Genomic DNA, 16,402 nt, shown 5'->3' on the forward strand with positions numbered 1-16,402 from the left:
GGTGACTTTACCACTGTACCAACGTGATACGTATATAAAGCGATTAAAAGTTTTAAATAAACTAAGATGGTTTTTTTTTAATTTTGACCCCTTAAAAACAATTTTAACCGGCTAAAGACCCATAAAAGAACGGTTCGTAAAAAATCTTATCATTTGAGGCCCCTTTATAGTTTCGGTAGAGATAGAGTTTTAAAAAATGGAGACAGACCGATAGATATATAGCCGTTTATATATTAGGTTTATTAATTACAATCTCCGCATGTTTAGACATAATTTTAAGGTCCTATACGATTTCATAATTCTACATACGCATTGTGGTGCAACAGCAAATATTGACTGCGGAGTTATGTACGCATTGTTTTTATTTTTATTAATGGCTCAAGATAACCCCAAGTAGCCGGAATCACTCCAGTTTACGATAATAAAATTCATACAAATATTTGGCTACATCCATTAATAGCCAGCCCTCTTCGGGTCAACACTTCAGTAGAAAGAAGCAAAATTATTTCCTTGCATATTAGCAAGCCGGTCGGGGTTCCCCGGTCGTAAAGTCCGCTTAAATATGACATCAGTCCACGCAGATTGTATTTTTATTATTAGAAAAACCAATTCTCTATTCATTATATACAATATAGCGATTTCAATAGTTATTTTTAATATAACAGCTAGAATCAAAACCAAACAAAAACATAAACGTATTCGCCACCATTTGAGCTAACGGCACTTACATATAAAAATTTTGCAATTTTTCTAATGATTTTTGTTAAAAAGATCAAAACTTCTCTATGTTGAATGTGTATCAGTAACATTTTCAATTCTTTGTTGAATCATCTGCAGGTGATAAAAACATTTTTTTAAAGCTGCAGAAAATAAATAGATTACAGAAAGCACGCCTTTTAATTCCTGCAGATTGCGTATGAATTATAGAATCAATCCTATACTCATTATTATATATTTCGAGGAATAATTTTGCCGCAAAAAAAATAAATAAATAAAACAATAATAATGATAATATCGGTCACCAAACTCCGTCTGTTTGTTTACAATATCACGTCAGCTGATATTTGCGCTTGACGATGAATGCTCTGGAAAAGTCACTTCTGATTAATGTTTATTTTTAAAATATGCAAACGAAGAAACGATTTGCGGCGATTTTAAATGGTACTTCCTATTTATATCGTAAATTGAACTCATTAATAAGAAAAAAATATAAAATAGAATAGTTAGGTACACAGGGGCTTGAACATAGGATCATTCGATCTGTAGTAGAATGCTCTACCACTGAGCTATACCTTCAGATTACAATAACTATTTTGTTCTTGTCTTTTTGTTTTGTTAAATAAATGATTTGCTGAGATTTATTATTTTTCTTGGCCGGTGTAACGTAAAATATTCCCCTGTAAAAATTCTTTTCATCTATAAAAAGACAAAGATTATTTTAAAGTCAGATTCTTTTTGATTTTTTATACTGATCGGATAAATTTCAGTACAAGACATATCTAAGAACACTGCCAGACATATAAATTACCAGATATTTTCCTCGCGCAGGGATCTCCATATTCAGATTGAAAGGGACAAATTTTGAACATAAAAAAGTGCGTTTTCGATTCGGAGTTACAAGTATCGATGGTCGTTGCTGATCTCCCTTTTTTTATTATTTTTGTTTTGTTTTGTTTTTTGAAAAGTAATTGAAAAGTACCGAAGCCTACTGCCCAGCCAACCTCCCGAAAATATATTTCGAATCGTGAATATTTTATAACATTTTTTAGAATAAAAAGAAATTAATCTTTCTTTTAGTACCTCATCCCTAATAACTTCAACTATTTAATAAAAAAAATATATTTATTGATCAACGAGAAATTTTTTTTTTTCATATCAGTGTTATTAAATTTCAAAATGTAATGAATCAATTCGACTAGAAATTAATATTTTAAAAAATTGTATTCTTTGTTCTATAAAAAGATATGCAGCATGGATCAGTTCGGGGATGGGAGTCATGAAAAATATAATAGCTTACAAAAACGATTGTCTCTAAAATTTCGAGTCAGCAATGTTTTAAATGAAAGTGTGAGGTACATGGTTAGAAAAGAAGAAAAAAAATAAACGTACTGGGCGTATCTGCATCGGTCTTTGGGAAAGAAGAAGGAAAAGATGGCCAGCGCATTTGTATACGCGAAGGGCATCTTGGGAAGGCAGAGCATGATGGGAGAAGCTATTTTTTCCTGCCTCTTCCTTTTTTTTCTAGATAGGAGGATATAAAAGCTGGGAAAATTTCCCGGGGGGGGGGAAGAGTCGTGAACATCTCTTGAAAAGAATTTCGTATTGCTGACGTTCGGATTGTGCGGTGTGACATTGATGGCGAGAGGCCAGGTGTGGTCGATTGGAAAAGAAGAGGGCAGAAACGTGCTGTTGTCGAGAGAGTGACTCGCTCCTTCCCGAACCCCAGAACCGAATCCTTATTATAACCCTAGAGAAAGACCATCTTATTGTTTTCAATAGTGAAGTTTTATCTTGGTTACTTTTTGAAATTTTGCATTTTAATTAAATTAGAGCGAGGATTTGCTTTTGTTCATCACTGTTCCTTTCATTTCTAGAAGAAATTCCAGTAATTATGCAGAGAAAGTACCGTTCTGAAATTATATTTAGAACCCCATCTTAATATGAAGGGGGGGGAAGGTGTTTTGTAACTAATCTGTACTTCCACCTAATAATTAAATAAAAGAGATCGTAAAAGTTGAATTTAACTTCAAAATATTGTATTAATATCATTTGTATTAATCAGATATAAAATCGCCATATTTTTCGGCAAGAAAAAAGAAGTGAGATTTTTATACCCGAGTAAGGTCAAAAGTTACATCGACCAAAACCTACAGCTAACATTCAAGATGCGAACAATTGTTGGATTAATCCATATAATACTGTCATACCTCATCTCAAAAATTCATAACTGTAACTACCAAATTTCTTTAGCCGAGCTGCTTTTATATCAGAATTAAGGCAGCAGTGCTCGGCACACCAGCCCCTTTTTCTAGGTGAGCACCTCGATTGTACAAGTTGAGGTTTATCATCAATCCACTTAAAAGACTATTACACGCAGCTTTCTGATAATGTAAGAAATTTCTTCCCTACACACCCAATTTCCTCCCTGCAAATAGAAATTCCACAAACAAAGCCATACCTTTAAAACTCAAATTTTATTCAAGTTGTATCAGTAGGCACCGCCAAAACTGGGGGGGGGGGGGCAGGTCAGTACTTTTTGACGGACCGTCTTTTTAAAAATCTACCAAAAATCAGATAATTATCCGATCAATACGAAATTTTCAGCGATTATTAGGAGAAGAATGAACTTTATAACAGTGTACTTATTTTTCATAAACGATATTTATATATATTTTTTTTTTTGCTTACAAACCCCCCCCTTGTTTTGAAGTGGGAACAAATATGCTTAAAATAATCATCTGAAACTGAAATCAACATATTGTGTTGTTGTAAGGGACAGAATTATAGATTCAAAAAAAAAAAAAATTGTTTGCATACCTTATTTTGACGTCTGAATATCAGAACTTCGATTGTGTTTAATTATCCCGCTTTTGAGTTTTGAAGTGTGAAATTCGGTGAATATGTTAAGTAAAATAATTAATTTAAGTTAAGCAAAACAAAAAAAAAAATTTTTTTAATATTTATACGAAAAGCTATTTTAAAATTTTTGATAAATAAATTAACAATTTTTTTTTTTAGCGAGCCGAATAATGCATGACCATTATTAAACAGGGCATGCTTTGAATAATCGATACCAAAAAAAAAAATTCGATAAATATTGTGCCCTTTGTGTTAAAAATAGCATCATTTTTTTCGATCCCGTTTGAAAACGTTTGCCGCCTTTCGACTACGGTGGACCAAACGCGCTGAAATAATTTTTTTTTATTCTGCTTTAAATTGCCCCCCCCCCATTTTGGGGAGCCTGGCCCCCACACACATACACATTAAAAACCAAACGCATACAAATGGTCACCCATCTGGTACTGGCCAGCCTCAGCTTAATAATACATTGAAATTTTCGTCACTGAAAAATAAGTTTTTTTTGGCCTGTTTGGTCTTCCATAGTTTGCTTTTTATCAAACGAAAACGTAAACAGAGTCGATCTGAACTCTACGTCAACGCGAAATATCTGGTTACCTATATGAATAAGTGGAATTATTTGAAATTCAGGTACTTATATAATATTTTTGCATATTCTCTTAGAAAATCATCCTAAATCTTAGTTAGACAATAAATAAATTAATTAATTATTTCAAAAACCCTTCTTTTTTAATATTGAAGTACGTTTTTTGTGCAAGACAAAAAATGTCAATTGTTAACTTTTTGGGAAAATTTAACATTTAAAATTGAATTAAAAATAGTAGAAAAAGTTTTACATTATTCTGTTTTCTATATGATAAAATTCAGGGTTTTATCTTTCTGGAAAAAAAAAGTTACTCAGAAATAATGGATTTTAATAAATGTAATTTCGTTTTAAAAAACAACAACAACTTGATTTTGCGGCCATTTTTGGCGGTGCCTATGTATCAGTAAATGAAAGTTTTTTGGTTAAAAGTAAACCCTTGTAAAAACAGTGGCTGAATTTGCTATCCATATGCAATGGCGCCTTTAGTTATGATTCCTCTGTGGGAATGTTAGTTCGGGGTTTCCTTAGAATGATGTCCATGTTGTACATGGTGAACACAGCGTGAATGTTGTCGCCCAATATGGCATATTTTGGGACCTCGTGGTCTCTGGAAGAAATAGGAATAATTTCCGATGATCAAATATATCAAGCCGAACACTGTAGAATATCCTCATTGGGTAAAATAAGAGCACCGCTGTGTGAGTCTTTTACTGTTTATTGTTCCGTGTTCATTGTCAGACTGGAAAATGTACGCACATGTATACAAAATTAGCGCCAAACTGGCGCATTAACATTGAACCAATCAAAGATCGTCTAGCAAATCATGTTAGGCGGGCAAACGAAATAGGTTGTTATGGCATTTCTCACAAATGGCCCCAGAGAGCTTTCGCAAACAGCTTTCCTGACATTGCGATAAACACGGAAACCATTTTTATTCATATTTCGATTATGCTGCTAGACCGTACATAGCATCGATTGGCTTTTATGGCCCATCTACGGACACAAATTACTCATCAAACTCGGAAAAAAAAAAAACATTATTTGGATTCTTCAAACGACTTTTCTCATCTTGAATGTTATTCTTAAAACGTTTCAGCCGATGTAACTTTCGACCTTTTTTTCAGATCTTGTTGAACTCGGGAATTTGCACTGAATTTCGAACGGAATCTTTTATTTAATTCATGGGCGTAATATGCTCTCTTTCCGTCAGCCATGACCGGGTAAAAGTCAAATAATTCGCTATTGTATTTTTAGTATCGCCCGCACTGAAGATTGAACCTTCAACCTCCAGAAGAGTGTCACTTAGTACTTTATCTGGTACGTCACGGATTCTTGTTAACAAAACTGAGCATATTATGCCAGTAGATTCAATAAAAGGAACTTACGTATAGATTCTAGAGTTTGACAAGATACACAGGAAAAAAAGGTTTTGAGCAAACCATTGATAAACACTCAAGAATAATCCACATAATAAAAATACTCTATGAAATAAAAATTAAGAAATATGCTCTCCAAAAACGAAATGCAACCTGTCACAAAGAACAATGTCAAAGTTACTTTTTTTTTTTTTTTTTACTTCCGATTTTAAAGAAAAGTATTTAAAAAATCGGAGTGTGAAAAAAATGAATAAATAAAACGGGGGGGGGGGTAAAGTTAAATGGGATTCTTTAAAATAGCTCTAAAATAGCTACCATTTACGACCGACTAGTTTCGTTTTCGTAGCAAAAAAAAAAGTTAAATTAATCCATAGTTCAAATTATTCCCGTGCGTCTCTTTAATCTATTTTAGAGACTCGTGCTATTTAAAAGTTAAATATCTACTATTAAATGGGTTATCTTGAAAGGGTTAAGTCTAAAGTGGAAGAATCTGGTTTGAATGTTCAAGAAAAATAATTTCTGTACTAGTGCATAGGACGAACCGGAAGTCGTCAATTGTGCGTATTACGTAATGTGCCAGGCTCAGAAACCCGTTCAAATTATTAGTTTGTTTTGTATTTTATATTAAGTTAAATCCAATTTTTACAATGTTCTCGTTTATTAAGTTGTTGGGTGAAAGTACAGAATAGTTACAAAACACCCTTCCCATGTTAAGAAGGGCTTTCTAAAAAAAATAACACGGTAAAATAGATGAATAAGTACCTGTCATTTGTGGTCCAGCCATACCGGACATTTACGAGAAATTCGGTTCGTAATACGTAACAGTAACGATATCTGGTTCGTACAATGCAACAGTATCTGAATTTGTTAAGGATCAACGTTTTTAGTATCATTATTTTTTTTCAAAACCTCCCTTAACCCCATATCCCCCGAAAATAAGATGAGTAGATTATACAAGCTACTCTCTTGTATTTTCGTTTTGTTCCAGAGGTGGTAGTGCCTGGGTTTATTGTTAAAATGAAGGTTTTGTTTCTGAAAAATAATACGCTAAAAAATCGAACATTAAAAAAAATACCAGTAAAACATTGTTTTTGCACGATTGGTGACAGTTATTCGATATTTTTATATCAGTATTATGTTCAATTTTCGAGCGATTATCAACACTTGATTATAGCCTAAAACAGACCACCATTTTGTTTTTTCGTTTTATCTTTACACTACCTTTATTTTTTTAGTAAAAAAAAAATGCTTGAAAATAAGATAACCCACAAAATCTCATCCAGGTAGGTAGAAGAGTAACTTAGCTTGTCTTTGCTGACATTTATTCTTACACTGCCCACCCACGCCATTTTTTTTTTTTTTTTGCTTTGTTAGCTCTTCTGCAAAATCATCGGACATTTTCTGGTTTATTTCGTGTTCAAGAAAAGCACTTCCTCTATTTTATCAAAGATTAGAGTTTTTCAGCAACAGTTTTAAAACATTACTCCCCACCATAAAAAAAAATTATTAAATTCTATAAACTAGTCTATTGCTTCTTCGTGTGTTCGAGGAGAGGTTAGTAAACAAAATATACTGTAAAACTTGAGTTTGGTTTAAAAATACTATTTTTTTTTAAATAGCACTGTACCTTCTCTGCATAAATATCAAACTTTGAGTTTCAGTTTACGGACTCTGCTGAATATACGGCATAATCACGTTGACACACCGGTTCCCGTCAGATCACCGAAGTTAAGCAACGTTGAGCCTGTTAATTGCTAAAATGGGTGACCAGTTTGGAAAGTCCAGGTGTTGTATGTAGGTAGACGTCAACACCTCCCTGCAAAAGTTGCAAAAACCTAACGTTGTCATCTCCCCTAACGGGGATATACATGCGACTGGTGACCGCTTGTGAATTTCATACTCCCATGAAACTTCCTCCTTCGGAGGAAGCTGGTTAAACCAGAGTAGGGTTGGTGCTGACTGCACACTCTGCTGAAATAACTTTTAGAGCGCCATTCTTGGGTATTTGTTAACTATTCTGTATTTTCACCTAACAATTTAATAAATATCAGGTACCGTAAAAATAGAATTTAACTAGAAATTTCTATTAAAAATAACATGGTCCGTAAACTACACAAGTACCTACGTTTCAAAGACAAAAAGAGAACTATAGTTAAATAGTCTGGGATATTGCGATTATCTTGATTTGTAAATCAGTGTTCATTAAAATTGATTTATGCTAGAAATTAAGCATTATAATTTAAGGAAGAACGGTAAATTTTACTCACCGGTCATCCGACTGTACTGAGTTCTTGTATAATCCTCTCATCAAGAAGCGCTGTTTGAACGAGAAAGTGTATGTAAATTCCAATGGTTATGTTGAAAACAATTCAACAAAAACTCGACTTTGTTGGTTGGAAAATAAGGTAAATTCTTTCTTTCAACTCACCTATAAAATGACCTTTATACGTCTTCGAGTATGCTGGAAACGAATATCACATTTACATCTGTGGATGACAAGTAGTTTAGGGAGATTAAGACATTTTTTTTTCAATGTATTATTTAATGAATTTCAGTGGTCGTCGTCTTTTGCTTTTGGCCGAGATTGCTGTGTGCCTTCAAGAGTCGGTATAGATGATGGAGCCTGGCAGAATAAATATTTTCGTACTTGTTCATCTATGTTACCGCGCTGAAATAATACCGTTATTTAGAAAGCCATTCTTACCATGGGGAGGAGAGTGTGTGTTGTACTTTCATATAACAAACAAAAATATTGTAAATGGCGACAACGAATCACTTTGCAAAAGACACAATGTGTTAATATCCAGTAAAATACTTGTCTACCATAGATTTAAATGTGATATTCGTTTTCAGCATGTCCGAAAACCTATAAGAGTCGCCACTTTAAATGGGGGCGTTGAGGTGGAAAGAATGTAAATAAAGAAGGTTTTTGCATTAATATCTGTATAGTTATCAAAATAATAAAAAAAAGAAAACTCGTCAGTTCGTGGACGTTAACAGAAATATCGTGAATAAATAATTCAGAAGGATTTACCAATAAAATAATTATGTAAATTATATACACTTACACGCATCAACTAATTTAAAACGATATTTTCAATCGAACGAATAATTTGGTCTTTTGTTATATTTAACCAATTGTTTTATATATGTATATATTAGTTTTCGATAACCCCCCCCCACCCCGACAAAAGGAGGGTGGGCCTGTAAATTCAAATTTGTTTGTTCGTCTGCCCGAACTTTTCTCAATAACTACGCTTTTGAATTTTTTGAAATTTTGCACAAATATTAAACATGATATAAGTAAAAAAGTAACTGAACGGATTTTCCGGGAAAACTCCGGTTTCTCTCCCCCCCCCCTCCCATACGGGTTCCTTTCGGGTGAAAATGGCTAAAATTGACACTTTTGTGCTTATTAAAAAAAAAAAATGATGCCTTCGATTTTTATAAAACTTTCTGAAAAGTTGTAACTAATTGATTTCTATATAATCTTGTTTGTCTATACTTCGAGATAACTCTTGGGTGTGCCCCAGGGGATCTTTTAGGGCTAATAAAAACAAACCATTTTTGGGATTATTTTACCATATTTTTCCGAAATTTTCTGTGTATGTCTATTAAGCAGTTTTGCATGGTGTTGAACTTAAATTTAAATATGTTAATGCCTTAGGACTTTGAGGGCTAAATGGGGGGGAAGCATATGATGGACTTCACATCAGAGCACATTCCATTAAAATACTTGTCAAACAGGCGGAGGGATGTGACATTGCGATAATAGGAAAGAGGTTGGAATTTAGCCGGTAGTACGGGACCTATTATATTTGAAACTTTTTTAGCCTTGTCTAAGAGTGTGAGATTAGATGCACCAACACAGACGTGACAACAATACTCCACGCGTGTGCGAATTGTGGCTTTATAAATATATAGGATGTTGCCTGGTGTAAGTAATTATCTAGACGGTCTCCTTTGCAGTAGTTTTGGCAATGTTCTAGATGCATTTGTTCCAATTCATATTGCCTGTGAATGTTAGATTGTGGCGTTTGAAAAAACGAGCCCTCGGCTAGAGTGTTATTTGTCATGGCAATCTGCGGTTAAGAAAGGATTCTGTAATTTTTAAACGAAAGATTAGTTTTAGAAATAAATGTTACAAACCATTTACAGTCGATTCTACTACTGACTGAATGTGATTGTTTTGCATATGTCTATAATAGAGTGTCATATGTGCTCTTTCGTTTTGGCCTCATATCTATTATAGAGTGTCATCAGTAAATGTATCCATCTCAGGTAGTCATGACAATCAGTGGTTGTAAAAGTTTCTTGCAATCGTTAAAAGAAAAAAGCTTAGTCTTGGCAACACTGAATATTACCAGTCATTTACATCCCTATTCCACCGCAGTCTGCAGGTCTTTCTCCAATATTTCACACGTTATCTTAGATATGTGTTCATTCGTTTTCCTCTCATGCCTGTTATAGAGCGTGGTGTTATCAGCAAATATACCCATCTCAGGGAGGTCATTTACGAATATCAAGAATAATAAAGGTCTAAGGATACATCACTGTGGTACACTCGTATTTATATCATTGATTTGACGTACGACTATCGAGAACAACATGGATTTTTCTTACGTCTTAGAAGGATTTGAAATATTAAGTATTCGTCTAGTAATAACATACGACTTAATTTTCATGAGAAGACCTCCGTACGAAACTCTGTCAAGGGACTTAGATATATCTAGAGCTACTGCCCTAGCCTTCTCTGTCTTATCAAGTGTATGGCGTATGCGTTCAAAAATTACAGTTAGAATATCTACAGTAGAACGAACTTGCCTAAATCCATATGCCATATGGCAGTCGAAAAGAAGTTAAGCATTCTTGAATTGGAAGCCATGTTTAGCTTCAGAAGAGTTCCCGATGGCTAGTTATTCTATACACGTCCTGAAGATGACGAATTTTCAGTGGGCAGCTGCTCTGTCCAGGCGCCGGACTTTATAATTTTGCAGCCAAAGAGCAAAAGATCCTTCTCGTGTTGACACGAAAAAAATTATGTTCTGGGATGCATAAAAGGTTTCATTTTTATGGGGCAATTCTGGTTTCTGGATAGTTTATAGCAGAACACGAATTAATTTTATCCGTCAGTTACTATTAGCAGCGTTTATAAATAGAACCTCCCAACTTTGAAGGAGCATACCCCGCTAGATATCAAAGATATTGCAATAAGTATCTTTGAGGTGGACTCGTACTTGATTGATTAAAGACTCAAATAACTTTAATCGTGTAATCTCTAATCATAAATGTTTACACTGGCTTCATTCGAAATGTCTATGGTGTTATTTGACAGAGCTGCAGGTTGCAGACAGATACATGATTGCATATCATTGCTAGTTTTCTCTGCTCTATCGTTATTTTCATGACAGGTGTCTGGTTAAGCTTTAATTTATTTCCCTGCAAAACATTCACTACTAAAATTCTACTAGCTACAACCACTGCAAATAATTTCCTTTTCTCTTCTTAAACTAAACAAAACTTCCATGAGCAAAGTTTCTTTCCTAGAACTGTTCATCTATGGAAGAAAATAGCGCAGGGTTGCTTCCCAGATGCCTACACTACAATATGACCGTTTTCAAGTTCAAAGTAGATAAATTCTTGTAGAGAGCCCATCTTAAATAATCAAATTTTACTCAACCACCACTATCAGAGAGGTGGCGGTGACTCAGTTGTAAACAAAACGGACTGACATATATATTATATTATAAACGCTGCTGATAGGAACTGAAGAATCAAATTAATTAACGTTCTGCTATAAACCAATCAGAGACCAGAATTGCTCCATAAAAATTAAACCTTTTATGCATCCCAGCACATAATTTTTTCGTGTCAACCTGGATGCTTTAAATTCAAATCCAGTTCATTCCACAGAAACGCTTTTTACATACTTAGGGATGTTAGAAACCTTCACGTTGTCCCTCTCGTAGGTACCAGATGTCTTTGTATAAAGAATTAACTAAAAAGATATCGGGGAAACGAATGCCAACAACAAACATCTTATTCATATGAAATAAATGATCCTCAACAATAACTACAACGATCATTACGAATCATCACTGTGTTATCTCAGCGTCCACCTGATCTTCATTTGATACTTATTCTTGAGTGGCCTTTTTGCGTTGATAAGTGGTGACTGCTTAGTAAAAACAAAAAGGCTTTCCTGCTTGAAAAAAAGTACACGACGGTTGCGATCAGCAGCAAGTGACGAGTGACAGTGCAGAAACAGTTAGTTGACAAAGTACTGTACATTTATACATTAATTAGCAATCCGCCAGACGTTGCCTGGTCGTAAAATATGGCTTAATATAATATTTTAATTTATGCTGATTTCGGATTTATTATTATAGAGTCAATTATAGTGTTATATTATTGGATTCCGAAAAACGCTGGAACCTAATCATAGACAATTATCATTATGAATGTTTCGAATTCTATAGATTTTGTAAGTTAAAATATGGATCATTAATGTTAATTTGGAAATGGAATTTTTAACATAAACAGCTAGGATATATGAGGATACGTGACAAACATCAGATAATTTGATTCTTTAGTGCTACGTTGCATTGATAACATAGGTTCAACGAAATATAATATATATATATATATATATATATATATATATATATATATATATATATACATATATATAAAGTGAACGTGTCTGTGTGTCTGTATACATTTCCGTACGCAATAACTGTCAATTTTAAATCTTGAAATTTGATTACAGGGTACTGAGATTTGGGAAAATCGACGTAATCGGTTTTCGACTAGAAATTTGGTGATTAAGGGGTCAAAGTTCCACGATTTGACCTTTGAGAACTCTACCAAACTCCTCCGACAATTTTGGGTCTGAAGACTTGAAATTTTAGATATATGGTTCTAACTTAATAATTTAAGTTGAGCCCAAAACAATAAATTTAAAGGGGTCATAATAGGGGTCAAAGTTTAAAAAATTGACCTATTATTTTGCTCAGCATAGACCTCCAAACACCCGGGAAACACTGGGCACCCATTGCTAGTATATATATATATATATATATATATATATATATATATATATATATATATATATATATATCACACGTAGACAGTTTAGAGAGAGAGTGAGTTTGATGTTGGACAGTCGAATTGAACAGACGAGAGGAGTCGGCTAGCGACCCGAGAGATAGTGGCCGGTCGTAATGTTATATGTATGCTGGGAAAGCTATCAGGGCTGGAAATAGCAAAAATGGAGAAAAGGAAAGCATGCAACTTCCAAGCGGGTGAGATCTGAAAGTAAAAATTGCATGAAAATATAATCACTGACTTGATGATTGTTCGTTGGGATGAATATTCATTGCAGCTTGTGCAGATCCGTCCACCAAGACCAAAAGATGGACGAAAGTACGTTTCCCTGTTTGGGCGGATGTAAACCCCAGAAAGATGTTATCTGTCTATTTGTGTAAAGAACTGTCTGTTTGTAAATTGTTATTATCCGTGTTTGTTGAACCCTATCTATACGTTATACAAACTTATAAATATATGTGCACGCGCACACATACACACTAGACGTCATCACACACACACACACTCCATTATATAGAGAGTAACTAGATGATCACAAACACGTTATATATAGATGTTATACACGTATATTAAATAGATACGATACACACGTTAAAGAAGCGCATATATAATTCACTATATACATCCGACTATATAACAATAGTAATGATTTCAAAAGATTTTTAAATATATACGACTTGAATGCCATCAGTTAAAATCTAAACCAAAATATAGCTCTCCAGTAGTATTCGTTACCATAAGAGGTAAGGCCATACCCATATAAAACTTTAAAAAATAACATCGTTAAAAGGTAGATATGTATACTTGCACATGTGTAGAAATAACATGTTTATTCGTCTTACGCCTTTTGATCCCTTGGCAACTATTTCTACCGGTTAAAAGCCAAATCGAATTTGATCCATGGATTTACATCCCTTCTATATCGTTTCAAGTTTGTAGACTAAAAATTGACAGTAGTTTGATAAAGACCGTTCCACACACAGCAGACAAGGTCATATGTATATATATATATATATATATATATATATATATATATATAAAGAGAGAGAGATGGGGAAGGAGAGAGAGGGGAGAGAGGGGAGAGAGAGGGGAGAGAGGGGAGAGAGAGAGGGGAGAGAGATGGGAGAAGGAGAGAGAGATGGGAGAAGGAGAGAGAGATGGGAGAAGGAGAGAGAGATGGGAGAAGGAGAGAGATGAGAGAGAGATCGGAGAAGGAGAGAGAGGGGAGAGAGAGATGGAAGAAGGAGAGAGAGGGGAGAGAGAGATGGGAGAAGGAGAGAGAGGGGAGAGAGAGATGGGAGAAGGAGAGAGAGGGGAGAAAGAGAAAGGGGATAAAGGAGGAACGGGTGAGAGAGGGAGAGAGAAGGGGGAACGAGAGGGAAAGAGATATATAAACGGCTCTGTTTAGTCTCGAAAAACAATGGATACCACCTTTAAGAGTGGTTGCGCGTGTAATTGTGTGGCAAGGGTTGCACAATCGCCAAACAGAACTCTCCTAAATCTGCACTGCTGGAGTCCAGTGGCAAGAAGAAGTCCAGGACGACTGGAAACAATACCGAGATAAGCAAAGAGCACGTACAGCGCGTGGAGTTCCTAAATGGCTCACCGTTTTAGTACTGACCAGGCTCAATGCTACTTCGATGATTTAACGAGAACCGGTGTGCCAACGTGATTATACTGTAGATAGATAGATAGATAGATAGATAGATAGATAAGGAAGACAACGGAATAAGAGAATAGTAGCAACAGCATATATTTAACTATAGAGTGTGAAGAATACGCATTGCAGGAAAGGAATAAGGAGGATAGTAATAGCAATAGTAGAAAACTTTAATCTAGTAGATCACGGTTCGATTATCTAAGTGGCCGACTATAGTTGAGGGCGACCCGAAAGCTCACTTTTCATTAGCTGTTAGACTGATGTGTAGGGGAGCTCGCTATTCTATTTTCTGTATTACTCGACTTAACCTTTGATTTTCCTCTTACAATGCTGAGTGTTTAGCAAGAGGCATCAAGTACCATTTTTGGTTGTTGTTGTTGTTGTTGTTGTTGTTTGGTATGATTCGATCGAGGATTGAACGCCATTAGAGAACGCTTTTTACCGTTATACCGAATTGGCCGGTTGTATAATGTTTATTTCAAAATATTAAAATTCTTATAATCTTGATTGATAGCTTAGTTGTTTGCATATCGACGGTTTTAAATGGGGGGGGGTAGTGCGAAGTGATGCGAAGGTATGAAAAGAAATGAATTGCGCTGAAATGATACCAAAGTTTTAGAACAATTAAAAATTCGTCTCGATAATCAGTTACGGATCGTCTAGTATAATACTAGCAATCTAATGATCTTTATTTGTTAGTTGTTTTACATTGAATGCATTAAATGCTAAGAGGCACTGATGAGAAGTGGTGGGAGGAGGTAGATGGATGTGGTAGTAGTAGGAGGGGGAGTGAGGAGTATAAACGAAGAATAGTAAGAGGTTGGTTGGTTGTTTTTGTTTTACGGCATATCAACCCTTTTCAGGTTATTTAATACCGAATGCAGTAATTTTGAAGAACATTTTTTTAATAGAGTATATTTGTTTTTTTTAAGTGGGTTTCTATTTAACCCATAGTTGGAATCCTAACAGGTACTACCAGTCCAAGTCAGAGTGGACCTGGGAGCAATGGCAATTAAAGGGTGGCTCCACACTCCCCAAAGCCCGCAAGCTGGGGCCTCACCATCGGATATAGTTTAAGGTCATATCCAGGACCAATAGTAAGAGGATAATTTAAATAAATAAATGATGTAAATAAAGAGGAAAAATGGAATATGACATTTGAAAATACTATAATCAGCAAAACGTGACGTGGTTTATTTATGCATCAGCTGACTTTTCTCAGTTAAATTGACGTATGGCCTTCTGTTGAGACCTCAGAGATGAACATGTTATTAAGTACAAACAAAAAGAAATATAACACGGTTTTACTGTTCTGGCTGTGGTAGGAAATCGCTACCCAATCGTTAACGACCTTTTCGGAAATGGGGAACTATTCTCATTTGTTAATTCTTAGATTTAAATGTTTGAGGTTTGATTTGTGTTCCTTGATCAGTAACAGTAATAATGACTGAAAATGACCGCCGAGCGATTTCCGATAAAATGTGTTTTTTTTTTCTTTCTTTCCTTTTTGTTTGTTAGTTTACAAAAGTACTGGGTGAATTTGCATAATTTTGGGCGCAATATCTTTTTTTTTTTAAACCTATCGTGTGAATACATGATAAGCATTTTGTGATAGTTTTTTTGTTTTGTTTTTTTGCTTTTTTTTGTTTGTTTGTTTGTTTGTTTGTTTTTGTTTTGTTTTTTTTTTGTTTTTTTTTTCGAGCAGATTTTATATTGGAGTGAAACTAAAACATCGCCGATGAACTTTTAAGCTTAACCTTTTCTTCTTGGGAAAGGATTCGTTTATTTCCAAATCGTCTGAGGAGCTTATATGTGAGAGTGTAAACGATGATGTTCAGACAGTGTGTACTGCATAGATATCGCGAGTTTTTCTTATCCTTCATCTGATAGCCTCGTGCCATAACTTATTGTATCGGGAAGAAAGTAAATATTAAGATGAGAAGTGGTGGGAGAATTGAAAAAAGGGAATATACACAAGTAATATCAGAATCGGAAAAGAAATGAGAATAAAAGAACGACGTAAATAAATGACCTAAATAAAAAAAAAAGAAAGAGTTAAAATAGACGCAAGATAATCCTTACAATGTGCCAACG

The 16,402-nt window shown here is 34.6% G+C and overlaps 1 pseudogene; it reads left to right on the forward strand.

Moving 5' to 3' along the window:
- Positions 1 to 7,219: 7,219 nt before the first annotated feature.
- LOC145241805 (5S ribosomal RNA) lies at positions 7,220 to 7,338 on the forward strand (annotated as a pseudogene).
- The last annotated feature ends 9,064 nt before the right edge of the window (positions 7,339 to 16,402 follow it).

This window comes from Euprymna scolopes, chromosome 2, assembly GCF_053919585.1.
Source record: "Euprymna scolopes isolate OS-2025 chromosome 2, ASM5391958v1, whole genome shotgun sequence".
Classification (NCBI taxonomy): Eukaryota; Metazoa; Mollusca; class Cephalopoda; order Sepiida; family Sepiolidae; genus Euprymna; species Euprymna scolopes.